This window comes from Lithobates pipiens, unplaced genomic scaffold (genome assembly GCF_037356315.1).
Source record: "Lithobates pipiens isolate NorthernLeopardFrog02 unplaced genomic scaffold, aLitPip1_a1.2 Scaffold_18, whole genome shotgun sequence".
NCBI lineage: Eukaryota > Metazoa > Chordata > Amphibia > Anura > Ranidae > Lithobates > Lithobates pipiens.
In genome coordinates this window covers 557,265,260-557,288,390 of record NW_027507758.1, presented here as the reverse complement: position 1 = coordinate 557,288,390, position 23,131 = coordinate 557,265,260, and the positions used below count along the sequence as shown (strand labels likewise).

The 23,131-nt window shown below is 43.2% G+C and overlaps 1 protein-coding gene and 1 pseudogene across 2 annotated transcripts in view; both read right to left on the bottom strand.

The window, feature by feature from the left end:
* The window catches only part of CLIC5 (chloride intracellular channel 5), a 197,774-nt gene that overhangs the window by 16,358 nt on the left and 158,285 nt on the right, over positions 1-23,131 (bottom strand). The window lies entirely within an intron of this gene.
* On the bottom strand, positions 8,956-9,062 carry LOC143990617 (U2 spliceosomal RNA; annotated as a pseudogene).

The following is a 23,131-nucleotide window of genomic DNA, read 5'->3' as shown; positions in this document are numbered from 1 at the left end:
TAATGTAATATTTACCTCTATTATTGTCATTTTGAATGCTGAGAGAGAGAGAGAGGAGTTGATAACAAAAGTAGTGATTGTTATAATCCAGTAAATTCACACACTAATGGCATTATTGTATGCTGTGCACTTTTTTCTTTGAATGTATCTGAGAATTAGAACTGTTGAAATAATAAACTGACAGTAAACTTATTCTTATTGTAGAAAAAAGCATTACCCTCAAGTATTGGTTTATTATGCTGTGCCTGTGCCAGACTGGCAGTAACAGTGCCTGTGTATTGTGCTGCTGTCTGTGTGTGCTGTACTTGACCATGTACATGTAAAGCTATGGCCCAAATGACACCAATATGAATTTTGACAATGTCTGCCAGTGCTGCTTCAGTGTTTTTAGATCTTTTTGTGTCAGATGTGTCTGGTATACATGATCTGATCATTGTATCTGTCAAAGCATTCCATAAGTGTCAAATGCCTTTATTGACAATTACATTAAGTTTATGCAAAAAGTCAATACAGTATTTGCTGTGTTGACTTGAGTTGACCCTTCTTTTTCAAGACCTCTGCTTCAATTCACCCTGGGCCTGGCATGGCATGTTGTCATTGTCATTCAACTTCTGTGCCACATCCTGTTTCCTGACTGATCTGGCACCGGTAGTGGCAATGGCACTGCCCATTCTTGCATAATCAATGCTTGCAGCTTGTCAGAATTTGTGGGGGTTTTTTGGTTCTCTCACCAGCCTCTTGAGGTCAAACTGACCATGACCACCGGTCCACCACAAGTTCTCAAAGGGATTAAGGTCTAGGTATTTTCCTGGTCATGGACCCAAAATTTCTTTGTTCCCACTTCCCCAAACTACTTAGTTATCACGTTTGCCTTATGGTAAGGAGCTCCATGCTAGAAAAGGCAGTGTTGTTCATCACCAAACTGATCTTAGATGGTTAGGAGAAGTTGTTCTCGAAGCCTGAGGATGTTTTTGTACCATTTATTCATGGTTGTGTTCGTAGGCAAAATTGTGAGTGGGCCCGTCACTCCCTCGGCTGAGAAGCAGCCAACCGCACAGATGAATGGTCTCAGGATGCTTTATTGTTGGCTTAACAGTCACGCAAAGAGTTCTTATTTTTTGGGGTGTTTTTTGGTATTTTTACATTACGCTTTTGTCAAAACAACAATATTCTTGACTAAATGGTTTTACTTAAATAAAGAAGTTATATAACGACTTTAGTCCTAAGCCCTTGTACAGACGGTCGGACATTCTGACGGAAAATGTCAGATCGGACCATGTTGTCGGATAATCCGACCGTGTGTGGGCTCCATCTGACTTTTTCCTTCGGAATGTCCGACCAACAAAGTTTGAGAGCTGGATATAAAATTTTCCGACAACATGATCCAAATGGACAAAGTCTGATTGTTTGTAGAGAATTCCGATTGGACAAAGTGCCACACATGCTCAGAGCAAATTACGAGACCAAAGCTATTGGCTACTAGCCTGAATGTAGTCCTGTCGTAACGAACGAGCGTCATCACGTTCTGAACGATCGGATTTTCCGTCAACTTTGTCTGACTGTGTGTATGGAACACCAGTTTCGGACAAAATCCGTCAGAAAAAATCAGACGGATTTTGTGATCGGAATGTCCGACCGTGTGTACAAGGGCTTAGCCCTTGTACACATGGTCAGACATTCTGACAACCAAATCCGTCAGATTTTGTCCGACGGATTTTGTCCGAAACTGTTGCATACACAGAGTCGGACAAAGTTGTCAGAAAATCCAATCATACTTAACGTGATGACGTTATTTCATTAGGACGGGACAACGTTCAGACTAGTAGCCAATAGCTTTGGTCTAGGAATTTGATCTGAGCATGCATGGCACTTTGTCCGATCGGAATTCTCTACACATGATCGGACAAAGTCCGATTGGATCATGTTGTCGGAAAATGTTATAGCTGAGCTGGAAAACTTGGTCCGTCGGATACTCCGACGGAAACAGTCCGATGGAGCCCACACACTGTCCGATTATCCGACAACACGGTCCTATCGGACATTGTCCATCGGAATGTCCGACCTTGTGTACAAGGGCTAAGACTTATGCCTTGTACACACAGTTGGACATTCCGAAAACAAAATCTGATTTTTTACTACGGATTTTGTCTGAAACTTGTGTTGCATATACAAGGTCGGACAAAGTTGTAGGAAAATCTGATCATTCGGAACGTGATGACGTTCATTCGTTACGACGAGACTACGCTGAGGGTAGTAGCCAATAGCTTTGGTCTCGTAATTTGATCTGAGCAACTTTGTCACTTTGTCAACTTTGATCTGAGCAACTTTGTCACTTTGTCAACTTTTGCACTTTGTCCGATCGGAATTCTCTACAAATAATCAGAAAAAGTCAGATCGGATTTTTTTGTCGGAAAATTTGAGATCCTGCTCTCAAATTTTTTCCGTCAGAATTTCCGATGGAAAAAGTCCGATAGAGCCCATACACAATCGGATTTTCAGACAATATAATCCGATCAGACCATTTTCGTTGGAATTTCAGACCGTGTGTACAAGGCATAAGACTACAAGTAAATCAAAATTTGCTGCCAAAATTAACACTGGTGACAAGATCCATTCACTGAACTTTAGCTATGTACATTGTCACCCTGGGCTGTGCTTTTGATTTGGTCTAAAAATACCTCCCCTCTTTTAATTACCATTACATACAGGGGTATAGCTTTGTAGTTCATGGAAATAGCAGAGAAAGCTTATAACATTGTTTGAGATTTCAGTTCAGTGCACAGGTTACGTACCCAAGGCTTCTGACAGGATCAACAGTTTTTTTTCTGTATTTGAAGAAAATGTATGCTGCCAATACATCTAAGGACTGGTAAGCTGCAATATATTAGATATAATAATATGGATACACTTTAACTTTTTTCCTAACTCTTTTCATAGACTTCCTGCCATCCCCATAAATTGAGTAGTTATGGGGATGGCATCTACGTATGAAAAGCTCATTGATTTGACCCCCTTTTCGTGAACCCTCTCTAATATTCTCGGGTCCATTTCACACATCACCTCTGGGGTGATCTGTATCATGTATATTAATACGTTCGGATTAGCCTGGAGGGGAGGTTGCTTTGTTTACAAGTGATTAATTTACAGCCACCCGGAAATGTGTTGATGAAAGCGTTGGTTATATGGCGATAATTAACGCAGAGTGGACAAAGTGAGCACTGTGCCTTCACACGTGCATACACAGGGGATACCTATAATTATCTGTAATTAGGTGCAGGGAAAAATTCTGAAGCTGAACACATTTTTCACGTCTCCTCGCGCAGGTCAGCAATCATCCGCGTGTCGATGCTTAGGCGTACTTAGCAAGAGCTGCAGACGGGCCTTAAAGAAAACAACATACTACAGGCACCTCCCAGGCACAGAGGACTAAAATAACATGTAGTTCATGTTGGCGAGGGGGGAAATCAACTTCCTCCCACTCTGTTACATCCAGGAGAAGAATTTGATTATTCAGAAATATCTGCAAGGAACAGCAACTTGCAAGTAGTGTTCAAGTCCAAGTTCACCCAGCTGTCCAACCTGTGACATATGTGCTATATAGTCTTTTGTATATATGCTATATGTTCATTGCATTGCGCTATGCAATCTTTGTACACGTGCTATATGGTCTTTCTATATATATGCTACATGATCTTTGCATATATGCTATATCATCTTTGTATATGTTCTCTAAGGTCTATGTATATGTGCTATATTGTCTTTGTATACTGTATGTGCAATACAGTATGTAGCACCAGGCTCCTGAAGAGTGTTTTTTTCAAAGTTAAAACTTTACCCAAACTACAGTTTGGTTTGGGTCTATTTGTCTAAATTGGACTTCTGTGTCAGTCTGACTGGGCTGTGAGATGTTCACCCTGGCCGCAGGGGACACTGTCTTTGGTGGTGGAACTATGGTCTGGTAAGGCGCTTAAGTTACTCTCTTTCGGAGTCAGGTCAGTGGGAGTGGCGCTCTCGCTGTGCCCTCTGGGAGAGGGTATTTAAGATACGGATGTCACGTGGTTTGGTTTCCGGTCCAGTATGATGTGCTTATTACTTGGTCCTGGTACTCCTGACCAGCCCCCAGGAAGGCTATGGCCTGGGGTGCGGATCCACCCGACTTTGATGCATCAGGGCTGGCTAGCCCAAGGCAGGGAAACTAAAGGAGGATTCTGAGGTGGTTTGGGTGCCCTCTCCAGTTTGGGAGAGACCCATTGTACTTCAAGCATTTCAGGGGAGGACTCTTTAGAAGAACACCATGTGTGAGTTTGGTTTTCTTAACAAGAGCCTGGAAGGGCTGAAGTAACCAAGAGAATCCGGTCTTGTGGATATCGCCAAGCTGGCTGAAAGATCCAGGTATCCCACAAGTCTTCTACAGCTTAGTTTCCTACGTGTTCTGCAACAACGTCGGTGACAAAGACTTTGTTCCTGAATAAACACCTTGTTGGCTGCTAGGCCTTGTGAGAGAGGGACTGTCCAACCTGAGTGTTCATCCAGCTGTGAATGGCTATTCTCTGGCTGCAGTCAAAGTAAGCAAGTTCTTTAACGTTTATAGATTTTGACATTGAGAGTACCTGAATTCATTTTCATCCCTCTGATCCCAAGTTAAAAGACTGTTCAATGGTTGAAGTTTGCAAATAAAATCCATTCAATTGGATCTATTGTCAGTCTCAAGTCACTGGGTCACCTACCACGGGACATCCCCTAGATTTGCAACAAGGAGAAGCGGAAGGTAATGGTGAGCCCAAAAATAACCAGCAGCTCCTTCAGGGGTTAGTGCTACAAGTATGACCTTTGTATATGTGCTATTTTTGTATATGTGCTATATGGTCATTGTATATACACTATGTGATCTATGTACACATGCTATATGGTCATTGTATATGCATTTTATGATCTTTGTATGTGTGCTGATCTGATGTTTGATGTGTCATGGATGAGTGAGTTTGGGGCGGAAGAACTTGACTGGCCTGACCTCCTGACAGAACACCTTTGGGATGAGTTAGAGCGGAGACTGCGAGCCAGGACTTCTCGTCCAACATCAGTGCCTGACCTCACAAATACACTTCTGGAAGAATGGTCAAACATTCCTATAGACACACTCCTAAACCTTGTAGACAGCCTTCCCAGAAGAGTTGAAGCTGTTATAGCTGCAAAGGGTGGGCCAACTTAATATTGAACCCTACGGACTAAGACTGGGATGCCATTAGTGTTTGTGTAAAGGCAGGTGTCCCAATGCTTTTGACAATATAGTGTACTTACGGTTCTCTGTGGTGGTCTCCTCTCACACAGGAAGGCTGGCTGTAGATCAGGGATCTCAAACTGGAGGCCCTCCAGCTGTTGCAAAACTACAAGTCCCACAATGCCTCTGCCTGTGGTTCTCTGTGGTGGTCTCCTCTCACACAGGAAGGCTGGCTGTAGATCAGGGATCTCAAACTGGAGGCCCTCCAGCTGTTGCGAAACTACAAGTCCCACAATGCCTCTGCCTGTGGGACTCATGCTTGTAACTGTCAGCCTTGCAATGCCTTGTGGGAGTTGGAGTTTCACAACAGCTGGAGGGCTGCCAGTTTGAGACCCCTGCTGTAGATGGTAGCCCAGGTGGTCAACCACAGGGATATAGTGTATATACAACCACACAGTATATATCCATTAACATTTGCAAGTCAGCCATAATTCTTTAAAATAGAGAATTACATAACTAAGCAACTGACCTGGGGACCGTGAGCAGGGTGGGGGGAGTACCATGTACCTTTAAAGGTCTGTGGAGGCCTCATGTTGTGCCTAGTGATTCCCAGTGGATAGCTTTTAATGTGCTACTGTTTGGTTTATCTGTATATCCCAAATTAGGTCCAAAGTATGCATTCATGGAATATTTGTTCAAAGATTCAGTATGGGTTGCTTTTGGAACTTGATCACAATTCCCAGTTGGACCCAACTCCCATGGGGGGAACAGAAAGCTACAAAATGGTCCTCTCCCTCTGTTTTTCTCTAGGGTCTTCCCTATGGTCCCCTTGACCTCAGTCCCTTATAGCAATATATTAGAAAAAAATATATTAAAAAAATCAAAGCCCGGTGTTCAAAGAAACGTAACTTGTTCAATTTACAAGATAAAACCTCTTGCTGTTATGGGCAATCACTTTTGCATAATTTTTCGCACATCTGGTCCATTGCCTGCTACAAAATAACAGAAATGTCAATTTTAATCCTGTTCAAGCAGCAAATGTGAGTCCAAATTCTCTGACATGTATGTATCAGAGGTGTCAGTTTAATTTATATTAATATAGACAGCTTCTTACACCCCATGTCCCCATTTATATATTTTTGTTGCCTGTTGCTGTGACCGGCTCTCTAAGGGCGGACCTGAACAGAAACTCTATTTGTATCTAAACTTGTGCTAGTAATTATATTGCTATTGAAATATGTCTATTCAGAGCATTATAGGTGGCATGTGCAATAAATCTATGGTGCATGGCAAATGTATGTGACATATGCGGTTATTAATCCCACATGGCCTCTCTTCTTAGTTTATGGGATTGACAAGGTTTGGGCTTTAGGTTGCAGATTAGACAGGATTGTCTGTATTCGCAGTTCTCTATGCAGGTGTCACACACAGTACTGTGTTACAGGCTCACATCTGGACAGCAGACCCGAGTCTGAGTATATGGAGATCCTTGCAAGGAAGGGAGAATACCTGCAGATCTTTGGCAGGGCCTCAACAGCCTGTGGCTACATCACACATTGATGCTGAGTTACTGACACTGCTCCGAGAATTCTGAAGGCGTCCATACCTTCACCATCTCACATTCTAGGCGTGCAACTCAAAGTATACCTAACATTAAGAATTTAAAATGTAATATATTGCTGCTTGTCAGTCCTTAGATGTAGTGGCTGCTTTTGTTTTGTTTTTCCGACTAAGTACCATTTTATGCAGGTACAGAAAAATACCTGTTGATCTTGCCAGAAATCAAGCATCCCTGTGTATTGAATTGAAATCTCAAACAGTGTGATCAACTTTTCCAGTTCCTTTCTGTTAACTACAAACCACATCTCCCCATGTTATGTAAAAGGTATTCTGTACACACTTTCTTTCCTATTTTCCATGGGTACAGATCAACATAGTCACTATGGGGTTGATTTACTAAAACCGGAGAGTGCAAAACCTGGTGCAGTTGTGTATGGTAGCCAATCAGCTTCTAACTTGTTTGATTAAGCTTTGACAAGAATAATACCTAGAAACTGATTGGTTTATATGCAGAGATGCACCAGATTTTACACACTTCAGTTTTTAGTACAGGCATACCCCACTTTTAAGTAAGCAATCGGACCAGAGCATGTATGTAAAAGAAAAATGTACTTAAAGTGAAGCAATACCTTTTTTCACTTCTGGGGGGTCAGGGGCTGTAGAGGGGTGATCAGGGCATATAGTGGAGGGCCATAGGCTGTAGTAGGGGGAGGGGGGGGGGTCTGGGAGTGAAGTTTAGGGTACTGTATAGTAATCCACTTACTTTTAGGGGTCAACTCTGGTCTGGCTGGCAGGAACTTTGCCTCGTCACTTGTGGCCTCTTCATTGGTGACAACTCTGGGCAGCAGCTCCACCTTTTCCAGGCCATACTGCGGCTGCTCAGCGTGGGAAGTCTGTACTTGCAAGGTACTTTATATACACTCGCGGGTATGTCCATACTCAAGAGTGTACGTAAAGTGAGTGTATTTAAAGCGGGGTACGCCTATATATCAACCTCTGTAGGACAAGAAGGGTGCTACTGACAGTATCACAAAGGGAAAACAAAAGGATATACAGCCAAAAGGGAAAAAAATACACCTTATATTAGGACTGATAAGCTGCAATATATTACATTTATGTTTTTGAGTTTGGATACACTTTAAAGCAAACCTATATACCATGGCCAAAGTTACATGTGCTAAATCTTTGTTCACCTCTCCCTCTTTTTGTTGACCCTCCTGGACAATGTTCATACTTCTGGGTATGACAAAATGTGAAAATTTCACAGTTTTTTCAAAAGACTTGCTACCTAAGTGGCCAACTGCACCTGTGTACCTAAGTGGCCAACTGTACCTGTGGCGTGCAAAACACACTCAAAAACTTCACCCGGTGCATAAAAAATGTGCACACACATAATGAGTGACACAAAAAAGTGCAGACGGGTACACGAGCCCTCTAAAATCAGAGAGTCTTGCCCTGAATCCCCCGGGGTGTTAGGCTCGGTCCTTCTGGCCGAAACCAGGTGGACCCCGTTCTTTGGAAGGTCTGCCGAAACAGACCCACCCAAATACTAGGTGAGGCTCCCCCCGAAGGGAGACCCCAACCCTATGAGAGAGGGCGAACTAAGCCAGAAGGCCATGTCCACCCCCTCCCCAGACTTTCAGGACAGGCCCTGTGACCCTACTCATCACACGTGCAAAATGACAAAACAAAGACGTGACACAACACACAAGAAAATAAATTAAATAAAGTGGGGAAGGGATAGTGAAGAGGAGAGTGAAAAGGTGGCAATTGTGTAAAACAACAAACAGGAATAAAAAATTTCTCTGGTGCTATAAAAGCATGCTATGATTCCAAAATCAATGTGACCCTCACTCACAGTGATCTTTAGGCACCCCTGGACTGCCACTCCAGGGACACATACTCCAAAGGCTTTCAAGACCACCCTGACCAACGGTCTAGACCACAGCAGCCCCCACCCCAGGCAGGAAGGCGTGAAGTTCTCCCGGGGCTAGAACTACCCCAATCCAGGCCAGAAGACCAGGTACTCGACCCTCTGGGTCAGACCAATAGCAGCACCCATCCTCACCAGGAGCACCCTTCCAGATGGCTCAATCGTGCATCGGCCCCCAGTTTCCGTTGGGCGACACAAAGTGACCCCTACTGAAACCATCCTTCCAGGTACTAATTACGCCATTGGAGAGTGCTGACCAAACCCTCTCTATAGGGATGGAACAGCGCCTCCTTTGGCAACTGATAAGAACAGATACTACACTTGATCTTAGCCAAAAGGCCAAAAAGCCAACTGCCAGGCCTAAGTGGTGTCATGTGAGGGTGAGGGGAGTGTATACAATCCCTGTGTAAAGCTTGCCATAGACCGTCTGGGTACACACACACACACACACACACCGTTTTTTGTTTTTTTCCAACTGGAGGGTTTAACAAAAAATAAAACTGACAGATTCCTGCATAAATGCAAGTGATGCTGATTTTTCAGTATGATTGGATTCAGCTGCTGTTTGGCTGACAACTTTCTGTCTGACTCCTTCAATTTTCAAATTCAAAGGATTCCCGGAATGTGGATGCCGATGGGATAGCCTATTGCTTGAATTTTGGATGGTTCATCAAGAATTCACTCCAGGTATGGCCAGCTTTAGTTTGGACTTTGCTCAGTAAAATGGGACTTGTAATGAAAGCATGGGTGGTCCTTTGGTGGTATTGTAGGGAAAGTATGAAAGGCCCAAGCAAAAAAGGAAATTCTCATAGAAGTAACAAAGAACGTATAAAGCGTGGAGACCAATGTCTTCAATGGAATATACAGTAAGTTTGCCCAATTTGCCCCCAAAAATGACCCTTTTGTTTTGCTGCAAAGTCTAACCAGAAATATGTTTTTTTTCTTTTTACCCATTGAAGACCAACCCAACCCAGAAAATGTAGGGGTAAAACAAGAGTGGGCTGGTTTGTTTTAGGCAGGTGTGGCTCCAGGTCAATGGTTGAAGTATAATGCTCTTCCACCCAGCTTTCCCCTTATTACCCCCCTATCCCTGAGGTGGAGAAAGTACTCAAAGGGAATCTCTTCCTCTCATGGCACAGTCAGGGATCAATGCAGCTACAGGAAACCTGGCTCCTAAACCTCACACTGCAAACATACCAGGAAGTGCACTGCTATATTTTAGGAGGTATTCAAGACAAAAGGTAAATATTCCAGTCAATGGCTTATGCACAATTAACATTTCTAAATGTTCCCCATAACATAACACATCAGCATTTTTGGGGTTTGTGGTGGAATCCCTCATTACCCACCTTCTCCAGCAGTGTGTGTAAGTGTTTTAAATTATATTTCCCACAATGTAGTGAACTTTCACCATTCCCAAAAGTGTTGACCAACCGCTGGGGATACAAATTTCATTGTTTCCCACACTCGTGCGTTAATAAAAACCACGCCTGATGGCACAGTATTAACTGAGCATGTTAGCTGTCAACAAGTGGAGGGTCCTCCTTTGTTGTTCCCAGTGTGCAGGCAGCTGGATGACAGTGCAACTGCATGCATCTTAATTTTAAGCTCTGGTCACTGTGGGGGCCACTGTGCTATCTGGCCCCAAAATACTGCCTTTCAAGTGGGGTGACCCTGTATCTTCTGCCACCAACATTTACACCTATCTCTGGGAATTCTGATGCCACCTGGACATGCAGACCAGAGATTCCCATCTGCCTCTCCTCTGTGGAGCCTGTCAGGAGATCCCTAGGTTTGACCACCTGAGCTACCATCTACAGGCAGCCTTCCTGTGAGAGAGGGAACCACCCCAGAGAACTGTAAGTACACTATATTGTCAAAAGTATCGGGGTGCCTGCCTTTACACACACATGAACTTTATTTAATGGCATCCCAGTCTTAGTCCGTAGGGTTCCATATTGAGTTGGCCCACCCTTTGCAGCTATAACAGCTTCAACTCTTCTGGGAAGGCTGTCCACAAGGTTTAGGAGTGTGTCTATGGGAATTTTTGACCATTCTTCCAGAACTGCATTTGTGAGGTCAGGGACTGATATGGATGAGAAGGCCTGGCTTGCAGTCGCTGCTCGAATTCATCCCAAAGGTGTTCTATCCGGTTGAGGTCAGGCCAGTCATGTTCCTCCATCCATCCACTAGTGCTCCTTATTTGTGCACTGGTGCACAGTCATGTTGGAACAGGAAGGGCCATCCCCAAACTGTTCCCACAAAGTTGGAGTCATGAAATTGTTCCAAATGTCTTGGTATGCTGACGCCTGAAGAGTTTCCTTCATTGGAACTAAGGGGCCAAGCCGTACCCCTGAAAAACAACCCTACATCATAATTTCCCTTCCACCAAATGATCTGGACCAATGCACCAAGCAAGGTCTATAAAGACATGAATGAGCGAGTTTGGAGTGAAGGAATTTGACCAGATGAAGCCTCGTGGATGGTGACGTAATGCGTAGACGTGGAGCCTGGCGGTGGGATTATCAGCACAATATGTGAGATCTGCTGGATTTTGTTATATGCCTTGTTTTTAATCAATAAAGTGCATTGTAGGACGCTAGGGTGGTGAGGTTTGTCCAGACTTACACCTAGGTACTGCACTATTGGAAGCACTTTTGTCTTTCCATGTCATCTTGGAGTTGCTGGTGACCGATGTGGTGCCATTCTTAAAGGGGAACGCACAGTATCTTAAGGAACCAGATTATAAGCTCATTTGACCTCTTGGGGTCTATGATGGAGGTGAGCCTGCACTCAGTGAAGAGGGCACTTGTCACGGAGTGGAGTCATATTGTGTGTTCGTGAAACGCGGTTCACAATTAGAGACCGTTTAGTGCATATTTTCTCTTAAGAAGATCCTCTTCTAATACTCTGGACTTTTTTCACCACTTAATTTTGTGCTATTTTACACAGTGACACTTGAACTTTATTATGAAGTTTGATTGTTTATATTAATTTATGTATATTTAATCAAGATATATTCAGTTGGCAGCGCTACTACATAGGTATTTATATCTGTCGAGTCGCACATTACTGTTTATCTCATCACTTGGCTGATACAGTGCCTTGCAAAAGTATTCACACCCCCCCCCTGGCCTTTTTGGTGTTTTGTTGCCTCACAACCTGGAATTAATAATTGTTTGAGGATTTGCATCATTTAATTTACAGAACATGTCCACAACTTTAAAGATTTTTATTTTTATTTTTTTATTGTGAAGCAAAAAAATAGGACAAAATAACAGAAAAAGTCAATGTGCACAACTATTCACCCCCCTAAAGTCAATACTTTGTAGAGCCACCTTTTGCGGCTATCAGAGCTCCAAGTCGCTTTTGATAAGTCTCTATGAGCTTGCCACATCTTACCACTGGGATTTTTGCCTATTCCTCCTTGCAAAACTGCTCCAGCTCCTTCAAGTTGTATGGTTTGCGCTTGTATACAGCAATCTTTAAGTCTGACCACAGATTTTCTATTGGATTGAGGTCTGGGTTTGACTAGGCTATTCCAACACATGTACATGTTTCCCCTTAAACCACTCAAGTGTTGCTTTAGCAATGTGTTTGGTGTCATTGTCTTGCTGGAAGGTGAACCTCCATTCTAGCCTCAAATCACACACAGAGTGGTACAGGTTTTGTTCAAGAATATCCATGTATTTAGCACCATCCATCTTTCCCTCAACTCTGACCAGTTTCCCAGACCGACTGCTGAAAAACATCCCCACAGCATGATGCTGCCACCACCACTTTTCACTGTGGGGATGGTGTTATTTGGGTGATGTGTTGGGTTTGCGCCAGACACAGTGTTTTCTTTGATGGCGAAAAAGTAAAATTTTAGTCTCATCAGACGAGAGCACCTTCCTCCATACATTTTGGGAGTCTCCCACATGCCTTTTCGCAAACTCAAAACGTGCTGTTTTGTTTTTTTTGCTGAAAGTAATGGCTTTCTTCTGACCACTCTATGGAGCTTATGGCTTACTGTCATCCTATGTACAAATACTCCAGTCTCTGCTGTGGAACTCTGCAGCTCCTCCAGGGTTACCTTAGGTCTCTGTGCTGCCTCTCTGATTAATGCTCTCCTTGCCCGGTCTGTGAGTTTTGGTGTGCGGCCGTCTCTTGTCAGGTTTGCTGTTGTGCCATGTTATTTCCATTGGTTATGATAGATTTGATGGAGCTCCTAGGGATCATCAAACATTTGGATATTTTTTTATAACCTAAACCTGACTTGTACTTCTCAACAACATTTTTTGTCCCTTACTTGTTTGGAGAGTTACTTGGTCTTCATGGCAGTGTTCGGATAGTGGTGCCTCTTGCTTAGGTGTTGCAGCCTCTGGGGCCTTTCAAAAAGGTGTGCATATGTAATGACAGATCATGTGACACTTAGATTGCACACAGGTGGACATCATTTCACTAATTATGTGTCTTCTGAAGGTAATTGGTTACACCAGAGCTTTTTACAGGCTTCATAACAAAGGAGGTGAATATATATGCACATGCCAATTATCATTTTTTTATTTCCGAAAAATAGTTTTATGTATATATTTTTCTAATTTTACTTCAGCAACTTAGACTATTGTGTTCTGATCCATCACATATAATTCAGATTAAAAAAAAACATTGAGCTAAAAAGCAGTAATGTAACAAAATAGGTAAAAGGTCAAGGGGGTGAATACTTTTGCAAGGCACTGTGCCTGTACAGTACAAGTTTAATTTCACTTTCCCTAAAACATGCTGGCTTGTAACATCAGACCTACTGTATGTCTGCAGTACCCAATTTGGGCCAGCAACAGCCAACGTCAGAAAGGGAGACCAGCAGTTTCCAGGAGAAGGTATCTGAGAGCCAACAATCGGGTTAGATTATACATTTGTTTTAGAACTTAATAGCATTTACGAGGAGTTCTTCTTTATCAATTTGAATAATTTTATTTCACCCTGTATAGAAACTCCAGCCCAGCTATAGACCAGGTAGACAGGGGCTGCTGGCTGCTCTCTAAGGTCCCCTGAGGTCAGTATGATTTAAAATTGACTTTTTCCACATGTGCTGATGGTCAGATTAGGGTACCAGCCCCATCGTCAAGAACGTGAACTTCTTGCTGGGGAACAGGATTAGCTGTCTGAGCTATATAAACATTGACAAAACGCCTATCAGAAAGTGCATTTGTAGCCAGAAAAATGTGTGTTTGCATGATGCTTTCTTTCCAGGGCCAGGAAAGACACATCCAATCCAGGGCTGAAATAAAAAATTAAGCCCGAGCTGTTGACCCATAGCCAAGCAAGTGCCAGGGTTGATCCATTCACATCTGTAACGATAACATGTGACAGCTGCTTGATTTGTAACAAAGCCTGGAAAGCGCTGATGATCGCACTCTCCTCGGGACAACTTTATGTAAAACTGTAACCCTTTCTTCCGAATTTGGCACGATGTGCACTTCATGAGGCTTCATTCAGACCTCGGGGCTAAAAAACAGTCGTTCAAAAACACCCGAAGTTTCCAAAGTTCAGTTTCAATATGCTAATAATGCACACAGGCATTTGCAAAGGAAGGGCCTCATTCCTGAACACAGAGCAGGAACTAAAATGTGCGTGGGAAGATGCATACGTGTGAAGGAACCCTTATTGGATTAAAGGCCTGCTCCAGCCAAAACTACAGACGGTTACAACATATGTCAGGATTCAAATTGCTCTCTGTTGGTATTGCTTTCTGTCCTGAAACCCCAGGACAAGATGTCAGCTGGACAGGTAGAGCAGGGAAATCACCCCACAGGAAACAAAAACAGTCTACGTTCTTAAGCCCCTATTCAAACACCGGTGCGACTTGTCATGCAATTTGACAGTTCCCAATCGCATGATAAGTCGCTTTGCATTACTGGCAGTGGAGCCGTTCATATCGTCGGGACTCATGTTGATTATGGAAACAGTTATGTAAAAGGTTCCTGCACTACTTTTTGACAATTTCATTGCGACCTGCTTAGACTTCTTTTAAATGAAGTCGCAAGCTGCAATGAAATTGGCAGTGCAAATCGCACTGACGTGCAGCTTTGAAATGGTGCTGAAGTAGCACCATTTCAAAGCCGCACTGGTGTGAACCAGGGCTTAAGGACCACTGCTTCCAAAAGTGATACTTTATTACCGTACTTATCAGCGTACAACACCGTATAACATGCACCCCAAGTTTAGGAGGGAAGTTTAAGGAAAAATACTTTTAGGAGGGAAGTTTAAAGGGGTTGTAAAGATAAATGTTTTTTTACCTTAATGCATTCTATGCATTAAGGTGAAAAAACATCTGACAGTGCCTGCGCCAGCAGCCCCCCCCCCCCCCCCCGTTTTACTTACCTCACCCCTCGAAAATCCCGCGCTCGCCCCCGCCGTTCTTCTTCACCACTCAGCCTGGCCGCTGATTGGCTGGAGTGGATGGATGGAAAGCAGCGCAGCCATTGGCTCGCGCTGCTGTCAATCACATCCACTGATGCGGAGCGCTGGGCCGTGTGATACAGCGAGCGGCTATAGCCGCCGGCTGTATCACGGGAGCGCGCCCGCAGGTGCTTCTCACCATGCGAGGGAGCTCGCATGAATGTGAGAAGTACCTGCGGGAAGAAGCAGAGACAGCCGCCGAGGAACCCCAGAAGAGCAAGTTCGGGGCCACTCTGTGCAAAATGAGCTGCACAGTGGAGGTAAGTATAACATGTTTGTTATTTAAAAAAATAAAATAAAATTAACTTTACAATCCCTTTAAGGAAAAATACTTTTAGGATGGAAGTTTAAGGAAAAAAAACTTACATTTTAAATGCCCATCAATGCAGCCTTATTAGTGTCCATCTGCAGCCTTGCCCATCATTGCAGAATGATCAGTGTCCATCTTTGTTTTATATCAGTGTCCATCTGCAGCCTTGCCCAACAATGTCCATCTGCAGCCTTGCCAAAAATTGCAGCATGATCGTTTTTAAATTGTTACCACCGCCGAGATAGAGCCAGATGTCCTGTGTAGTCAGCTCCTCTCAGCTCATCTCGCAGTCCTGCCCCTTGACCCGTCTCCTATGATGGACACAACACCAGTCCAATGGCGGGACATAAATGCTAGGAGGCGGGACCTATCTGAGTACACAGTACACTCAGTTCTATTTCGGCTATGCTTGTTCGCTCCTCCCCCTCCCAGGGAGCGGTTTGGGGTATAACACGCACCCACAATTTTCCCCTGACTTTAAGGGGGAAAAAATGCGTGTTCTACGCCAATAGATACGGTATATATTTTTGGAAACAGTTATTTCACTCTTTTAGTACTAAATGGTCTTTATAAGCCCTGATGAATCACAAATTAGCGAAACACGTCGGTACATGAGGACCCACGATATTAGTACTCGATTTCTTGTTACTTAACCACTTCCGGACCGCCCCGCCATTGTTATACTTTGGTACTTTCATGTTAAATACCAGAGTTATGGCAGCAGATGCCATAACCCCATCATTTTTTTGTAAACAGCGGGCGGTCCGCTTTAAGATAAAAGTAATAAAAAAAAAAATGATAGATGGATGATTCTGTGCTTAAGTGCTTTAAATAGGGTGCCCCCCTAATAGATGTGCATTCACCCCTGGGAGTGGACCAACTATCGCTAGTCAGGTCAAATGCGCGTGTGGGGCGACCCCTATGGATATCCTCTGGACCACTGATTGGCAATGTTCCTCATATAAATAGATATAATAGAAAAAGCCTCATTGTGCAGTACCGTTAATAAAGAGCTTTTTATTCCAAAAAATATATAAAGGAATTGAACTCACATGTATGAGTGCCTAATGTCCTGGCACCCGGAGTGAACAGCAGGTATAAATAAATCCGTGAAATCTGCCTGGTTGGTTGATGCAGCTGCTGGCTCAGTAAAGGCTTGATTTCCAGATTGGATGTGTAGGCGGCTACACATCCAATTCGGAAATCAAGCCTTTACTGAGCCAGCAGCTGCATCAATCAACCAGGCAGATTTCACGCATTTCGTCTGGGTTACAAAAAAAGCCTCTAAACTCAACTGCCTAGAAACTACTATAATTGACCCTGTGTGTATTACAGATAAGATAACATAGAGGAGAGTTCAGTAGCAGCTGAAAAAAAAGGCCCTACTGCTTCTAAACCTCCATTTACCAGCAGCAGTGTACATGGGGCCTAAAGCCTGTTGGTCTTTTTATTATATGTCTTGGATACTCCATTGGTGAGATATACTGCAATTCCAAACTTTATTTGTATCCATGTGGGAGTTTTCAGCATTCCCATCCACCTTTGGGTTCTCCAGTTACTCCTGTTACATTCTACATAATACAAAATAAATTAATTGCTGCTTCATAGCTGCATGTGGGGCAGATTAAGTTTTCACTGACCAGATCCAGCATGAAAAAAAAAAAAAAAGTATAAATATTTATAAATAAATAAATAAAATGTCATTAATTAAAAAAAAAACCCTCTCCCATTTATTCTAGGGTCACACCAAATACTCTGGGTGACATCTGTGTTTATTGTGCAAGCAATCGCTTCAGAATTTTAACAAACTTTAGCACAACTTAAAGTAATTGTAAATGCTTGATTTTTTTTTTTTTTAATGCAACACACATTTATGAGAATTAAACATTTGTTTGGTCCTATGGACATGTTGGCGGCCTCAATTGAGGCCCCCTGTGTTCAATAGATTGACCATCACTGGTTTTAAGCATGCCTGTTTGAAAATTTTTTGTTTTTTTGACATGTTGTCAATGATAAAATTCTGCATGCCATTTCCTGCTGAACTTCTTAGGCCTTGTACACACGGTCGGAGATTCCGACAACCAAATCCGTCGGAGTCATTCCGACGGATTAATTTCCGGAAGAGGTCCGGAAGTGATGTTGCATACACACGGTTGGACTAAGTTGTTGGAAAATCCGATTGTACATAACGTGATGACGTTATTTCGTTAGGACGGGACTACATTCAGGCTAATAGCCAATAGCTTTGGTCTAGGAACTTGATCTGAGCATGCGTGGCACTTTGTCTGTCGGAGTAGGCTACACATGATCGGAGTATGTCCGATTGGAGAATTTTGTCAGAAAATTTTACTAGGAAAGTTGGAAAAGTTGGTCCGTCGGATATTGCGACGGAAACAGTCCGATGCAGACCACACACAGTCAGAATATCCGACAAGACGGTCCGATAGGAAACATCCTGTCGGAATCTCCGACCGTGTGTACAAGGGCTTACACTTTTGCAATTTTCCAGCTTTAGTTTAAATGGCACAAAAACAAAAATATGTTACAATTGTAATGTAAAAATGTCTGCATGATCACTCATAGACAGATTTTGCTTCTATGTTTATTTATCAGCAAAATCACCTACTATAATTTTTTTTGTGCGCCTGGCAGACAGGATGTACATTGAAGAGATTATTTACGTAGATCCTTGCACTACATAGTTGCTGATAAGTAGATAAAAGATTAAATTTGTAAATTTTTTAATTGTAGACAGATAAAAAAAAAAAGTTGTTGCAACTTTGTATTCAGGCTCTGTTCACATCGCCACGATTCTGCTTGCGATTCGCAATAGGGGCAAATCGCGGGACATCCGTGCGTTCCAGGTGCGTTGCCTGTTGAATTGAATAGCACCCCAAAACGCGCTGTGATTTTCCTATGATTTTTGGGTGACAACCACAGTAAAAAAGCTTGAACAGAATCGCGGGATGCCTGTCGCCTAAAAGAAATACAGGAGCTTATTTTGGGCGGCGGGTGTCCCGCGATTCTATTTGCGCATTTTTATCACGATTGTCCCCCCCCATATGTCGAGATGTGAACAGAGCCTAAGGCCCCTTTCACACAGGTGATCCAATCTGGTCCTTCTGCCAGTTTCTAAGGGGAACTTGATTGGAAATTCAATGTATTTCTATGGACCGGCGGGTATAAATGGACTTGAATCTGATGCGACAAAAACAAACAGAAGGGGATGTGTTCCCCTCCATCGGGTCAGAGAGCAGTTGGGTGTAAACTGACAGCCAGTCCGTTTACATGCGACTACCCATAGAACAGAGCAGGCTGTGTCTGCTCTGCATAAACTGAGTGGACAGAGAACTGTCATTTGCCCACTCCACTCTGCTCAGCAGGGGTTCAGCAGACAGATTCCTTACTGAGCAAAGCGGATTCCTCCCCGTTTGAAAGGAAAGACATGTTCAGTGTGCGTTTCCTGCAACGCGTTCAAAACACAATGCATTTGCAAACTGCTGCAAGTGCCAATATATTGTTAACGGCATCTCAAATGCAAATCGCAAATGTAGTGTGTTTGTGGACACCAGATCGCATGTTACCACAGTACCAATCGATTTGGGGTGGCGCATTATTCAAAAACCGTGCACTACTTTTTGTGCGTTTTGGTGCGATTTACAGCATATTCAAATGAATGCGCTGCAAAACACAGTACAGGAAAATGTACAGGAATCGCACAGGGAGTCCTGTGCAATTCTGGTGTGACCTATCCCTAAAACAACTCTGTATTTCTTAATACATCATTAAACAATTAGTTAATCTTTGTAAAGAAAAACACTATGCAGTCAGGCTACACCAGGGATCTCCAAACTAAAGCCCTCCAGCTGTTGTGGAACTACACGTCCCATGAGGCTTTGTAAACCTCTGACATTCACAGGCATAACTAGGCATGATGGGAATTGTAGTTCCTGAACAACTGGAGGGCTGTAGTTTGGAGACCCCTGCACTACACCATAGTAGACGCACCCTATGCTGATCAGATCCTTCAACCATGCCTCTTCTTTGGTAACATACCTGTGGGCCATATTCGGGATAACAGAAGCCTGCCAGAAAAATTGTCACTGCCTTGCATGGCTCCATCCTGCCTTACTACTATGACAAAGCAACCATTAGGGAGAAGCTGTAGAAGGAGCCGGAGTGCTGCACTGCAGAGCGCATGCTGATAGGACAGCGCAGACCAACAGAAAGAAGAGCTCATCACTCTGCTGCTGCTCCTTTCACTGCCCAATAACAGACTGGGGATGGGGACAAGTGAAAATGCAACAGAGAATGATCAAGTCCCCTTCTCTGCAAGACTGTGCTGTGCAGAAGAGCTGTGTAAATTACAAGGCTGGATAGATAAATACAAATCCATTGTCTTGTAAAACTGTTCTTATATATGTAATTCATCACGTTATTTAGCTGTTTGCCTGGAGTTCAGATTTATAAAAAAAATAAAAATAAAAATAGCAGGTTAAACATAGGATTATAACACCTACAGGTCATCCTACAGTCACCTGGACTATATTTAAATGGAAATGTTCATAACACTGATCTTTTTATTTTCTTGAATTGAAAATTTGATTGAATCCAAAAGGCTCCAGCATGAATATGGTCAAATATAACAATAGGATTTGCAGACCTGAATGGACCTAAATAGTACAGAATATAATTGATGTGTGTATAGCTAACATTCCACAAAACAAGTTATAATTTATGTTTGGCGACCCTTTAAGCTACCAGATTTCCCTTCTCCCGGCTAGTCCATAAAAGCCAGTAATTAAAATACAATTATAACTGTGTTACGTTCATGATGCAGTAATCCAGAGTCCTGTGTATTTATTACCCACTGTGTACACAGAGGCATTTATAGGTAAAATGGTATTACTTCTTAGAAAATAAAAACAAAACATAGTGCAGACAGTTGTCACCCTGAAACTGGCTCCAGTCTGGCAGCGGTAGTTCATAAGAAAATCCCCAAGAGAGCATACTGTGCATTGGATTGTAGTGCACAGAGTGATTGAAGCTGCACTATGCTGCATGTTTGTTGCTACTGATAGACCATGGCTGCCCTCTTGTGGTCAGATTCCATATAGCAATGAGTATTTAAAGTTTACTGAATCCATACCATATTATCAACATGTACATATAACCAGGGTGGATAAAGAAGGCCTATTTATACAGAAGTTAGCAAGTTATTTAAAGTGTCAGTAAACTCTGAAATGTTTTAGCGGTCTTTAGCTCTTAATTTACTAGGTCTTGCTGTGTGCTAAATATGAGGTTGCTAATCACTGCAACTCCCTCCTCATTGGATTACCTTTATACAGACTATCCCCCCTTCAGTCCCTAATGAATGCCGCTGCAAGACTCATCCACCTTACCAACCATTCAGTGTCCTCCACCCCTCTCTGCCAATCCCTCCACTGGCTTCCACTCACCCAACGAATAAAATTCAATGTACTAACAATAATTTACAAAGCCATCCATAACTCTGGCCCAGCTACATCACTAAGCTAGTCCCAAAATACCAACCAAGCTGCTCTCTTTGGTCATCCCAAGACCTCCTGCTCTCTAGCTCTCTTGTCACCTCCTCCCATGCTCGCCTCCAGGATTTCTCCAGAGCTTCTCCCATCCTTTGGAACTCCCTACCCCAATCTGTCCGACTGTCCCCTAATCTATCCATCTTTAGGCAATACATGAAAACCCTTCTCTTTAAAGAAGCCTATCCTGCTTCTAACTAACACTGTTTTACTTCCTCCGTCAGCTCATCCCCCCACAGTTATTACCTTTTGTATCAATTGATCGTTCCTTTTTAGATTGTAAGCTCTAACAAGCAGGGCCCTCTGATTCCTCTTGTACCAAATTGTAATGTAACTGTAATGTCTGCCCTCATTTTATAAAGTGCTGTGCAAACTGTTGGCACTATATAAAACCTGTATAATAATAATAATAATTAGGGATGAGCTCAGGCATGTTTGGATCCTATGACTATAAATTTTTCATCACGCAGGCAAATTGCTAGCGATTTGAAGGAAAGGAAGTTGGGACTTTAAATGAAGCACATGGTTTGCAAGACAACACAAAATGGTGGATAAATAGACGCTTTAATAGTTCATATACAAAACAATGGTATAAAACAATATCCTATTAATATTTGACAAGATATCCGGGAGTTGCGTTGGGCACTGTCGGCCCCCTCCCCCCCTCTATTTTCTCCCGCTTGTAGTGGTGGGGGTGGGGGGGCGGGGCTTACCGACACTGCGCATCGACGTTGCGCCACCCGCGGCGGGCTTGCGGCGTGCCATTAGGCGCGCCTACGCCCGCTGCGCTGCTGTTACCACACTCGCGGGCCTTGTTGGGAGCGCCCGGTTTACCGCCGACGATTGTCGGCCTTTTTGCCGGGACTCCTCCCACTTGCTTTACTCAGCGCGCGCGACGTGGGCGGGCTATCCTGCGGCGGCGTCTATATATGGACGCCCATCATATTATGAGGAGACGCGGCACCCGAGACGCACTATTGGGGTGGCTTTTACCCTTCACCACACCATGCTCTTCTTAAGCCATATCAGGTAAACAGTCCCACTTTCTGCACCTCTCCACAACTAATTTGGTCCCCCCTTCTCTGTCTCTTGACAATTATCAATTCACTATCAATATATAGTTTACATTTTCCCCGTTTGTGGGTTTTTTCAGTTTTTTCTGTTTTTTGTTTTTTGTTTTTGTTTTTGTTTTTGTTTTGTGTTGCTTTTTTCCCCCATTCTTGGTTCTTACACCTTAGATTACAACCCTCATCATTATTCTCCCAACACACACTCTGTTTCACATACTTGCACACTTCACATTCTCATTTGCCATCCTCCCCCTAGGGTGCCTCGTGGTCCTGTGTTTCCTTGATGGGTGCCTCTGTCTTTTCGCCGCGGCGGGGGGCATCCGCCCCAACTCCTGGTTGCGGTTTTCTTGGATGACTTACCATTCCTGCCCTTCCACCACCAACAAACTTACTTCAGTGAGTATTTTAGCCCTTCAGGAGATGTATCTGCCCCTGATGTACCCTTTAACCATGGTGATTTATTATATCATTCTAACCTTAGAAACATGACGTGTCCGCTCCTGATGAGTGGTCTTGAACCACGAAACGCGTCGAGATACCGGCCATCTTTTATTTGCCAATTTTATTGGACAACATACGAATTACCCTTTTAACAGGATTCTTGAGGTCTGAGATCGGGCAGGCATGACCAAGCAATAATTGTTTACCTGATTCAACACTGGTGGTCCCTTGATTGTACCAAGCAAAGACATTTTTACCATTGTTATTACTTGTTCTACCTATCTTGCCAATTGATATCATGATCTGTATGTTTTCACTGGCTATCAGTGTCACTACCCATTCTAGATATCTTGTCAAATATTAATAGGATATTGTTTTATACCATTGTTTTGTATATGAACTATTAAATCGTCTATTTATCCACCATTTTGTGTTGTCTTGCAAACCATGTGCTTCATTTAAAGTCCCAACTTCCTTTCCTTCAAATCGCTAGCAATTTGCCCGCGTGATGAAAAATTTATAGTCATATTGACAGGGATGGAAATACACGACCTTACCAGGCCGTAATTTCATTTAAAGTCCCAAAACGTTTCC